This window comes from Berghia stephanieae, chromosome 8 (genome assembly GCF_034508935.2).
Source record: "Berghia stephanieae isolate SIO BIC M18660-M18661 chromosome 8, UCSD_Bste_1.3, whole genome shotgun sequence".
In the NCBI taxonomy this organism is placed as follows: domain Eukaryota; kingdom Metazoa; phylum Mollusca; class Gastropoda; order Nudibranchia; family Aeolidiidae; genus Berghia; species Berghia stephanieae.
The window spans coordinates 43,419,364-43,421,863 of record NC_088367.1 but is presented as its reverse complement, the minus strand read 5'-3'; the positions used below and the strand labels follow the sequence as shown (position 1 = coordinate 43,421,863).

General features: G+C 39.4%; 1 long non-coding RNA gene across 1 annotated transcript in view; it reads left to right on the top strand.

The window, feature by feature from the left end:
- The first annotated feature begins 1,363 nt into the window (after positions 1-1,363).
- Positions 1,364-2,500, top strand: part of LOC144978729 (uncharacterized) — a 3,266-nt gene continuing 2,129 nt past the window's right edge. Inside the window, exon 1 of the long non-coding RNA XR_013646579.1 lies at positions 1,364-1,664. This is a non-coding gene — a long non-coding RNA (uncharacterized LOC144978729). The remainder of the gene's footprint in view (positions 1,665-2,500) is intronic.

Here is a 2,500-nt window from a genome sequence, read left to right as displayed (position 1 = left end):
TTGACCACGCTCCATGTCGCTTGGCTATCAGAAAACTTCATCAACATACCTTAATTTCACACATTGCAAGTCATCTGTGAGGCCCTCCTTTCGGGCTGCCGATACTCTTACACTGTACTTAGCGCTAGCGGCAGGCTTAATTTTAGATGCGTTTTTTAATTATTTTTTTTTTTCACATTCTGTTTGATGTTGTGCTTGGGGGGTGAACGGTATCTACCTACCTGCACAGTGCCTCCCATTCCGGTCATTGACCACGCTCCATGTTGCTTGGCTATCAGAAAACTTCATCAACATACCATAATTTCACACATTGCAAGTCAAGTCACATGTGAACGTTCTTTTGGTGTTGGTCATACGTTTACACTGTACGTAGCGGCAGGCTTAATTTTAAATGCGTTTCCCCCCCCCCCACACTTTATTTGATGTTGTAGGTACTTTGGGGGGGGGGGGGGTTGAAAAGTGAAAGGTATCTATCTATCTACCTGCACAGTGCCTCCCATTCCGATCATTGACCACGCTGTATGACGCTTGGCTATCAGAAAACGTCATCTTTCTGCCGCTTTTCGCTGATGTCCTAGCAGGAGCCCAATCAAGACCGATTTCGTAACGGTGTGTTCATGCGATGCACCCTTAATGTGTTGTTTTTTAATTTTGTTGTGCGGCTATGTGGTCTTGTGGTATGACACTCGCTTTTGGATTGGAAGGTTCTGGGTTCGAGCCTCGCGCTAGGCGCATAGTTGAGTCCTTGGAAAAGGCTCTTTACTAGACTCACTTTCTCTCACCGTACTCAGGTGTAATATGAGTACCTGGCCGTTAACAGCGTTGTCTTTGTCCGAACAATTGTAATATCGCCTAACAGGCGTCCTACATGTTGAATGTTGCTGTTGACCAGGGACCCCTTCTAAAGCGCTTTGAGCACATTTAGTGGATATTGTGCTATATAAAAGCTCAATTAAAAAAAAATAATTAAAAAAAAATTATTTTTGTTTTTTGTTTTGTTTTAATTCCTCCCTATTCTGTATGTATAAATCTCTCTCGCTCTCTCTCTCTCTCTCTCTCTCTCTCTCTCTCTCTCTCTCTCTCTCTCTCTCTCTCTCTCCCACACACACATATATATATATATATATATATATATATATATATATATATATATATATATATATATATATATATATATATATCACGAAGTACCCCCCCCCCCCCCCCTTTTTTACCCTTTCTCGTAAAACAGAAAAAGAAATCAAACCTAACCAAACCATAACACAGCAAAAACAGCAAAGGGAGATCGCCACGCTTTTACAAATCATCCAATCCTATTTATCTATCTATATCTATATCTATTTATTCATTGTTTCCAGGAATTGGCAGGGGAGATAATCCTCACTCTGGGCGAGGCCTTCGAGATCGCCTACCAGATGGTGCTCAAGGAAAAAGCGGAGACGGAAGCGGCTAACTTCGAACGGCAGGCTTCCTCCTCCTGCTCGGATGTCGGAGGACTAGTGGGAGGAGGAGGAGGAGGAGGAGGAATTGATGAGGCACCCCCGCGACCACCTCTACCCAATGCCGCGGCGACACCCGCCACTGGAAACGGGGTGTGACGACGGGGTGTTGTTGTGTGGTGTATGGACGGAGTGATGATTTTATACAAAAAAACGTGTCTGAAGGTGAGTTGTTTTTTCTTCTTTCTTTCTTTTTTTTTTTTCTTTCTTTCTTTCTTTCTTTTTTTTTTTTTTTAAATTCATTTTTAAAATTTTTAAATTATTATTTTTATTTTTTTAATTTTTTTTTTTTTTGGGGGGGGGGGGGGGGTTGGTGATCCAATAAATAAATAAATAGATATTTAAATAAATAAATAAATAGATTAATAAATAAATAAATAAATAAAGATAGATGGCTGGATGGACAGGCGGACGGACAGATAGATAGATAGATAAGAAATAGATAAATCAATTGGATGATTGATGTTAATCGATTGATCATTCAACCAATCAATCAACCAACCAACCAATCAATCAATCAACCAATCATCAATCATCCAATCAATCAATCATTCAACCAACCAATCAATCAATCAATCAATCAATCATCAATCCATCAATCAATCAATCATTCAACCAACCAATCAATCAATCCATCAATCAATCAAATCATCAATCAAATCATCAATCCATCAATCAATCAATCATTCAACCAATCCATCAATCAATCAATCATTCAACCAATCCATCAATCAATCGGTCAATCAATCAATCAATCAATCAATCCTGGGTGGGACTTTTGACCTTCCACAGTTGACAGGAGCTTAAAAGCTGTGTCTTCTATTTCCATTAGTTCTGGTTTTTGTTGTTGTTCTTTTTTGTTTTTTGAGTTGTTTTTCTTTTTCTGTCTTTGTCTTGGGATGAGATTACTTGGTTTTGTCCTGGCCCTTGCCGATGCCCTTGACTGAGAGAGAAACAATCAAAATGTATGTGTTGATTTTGGGGCGTGATAATTTTAACCT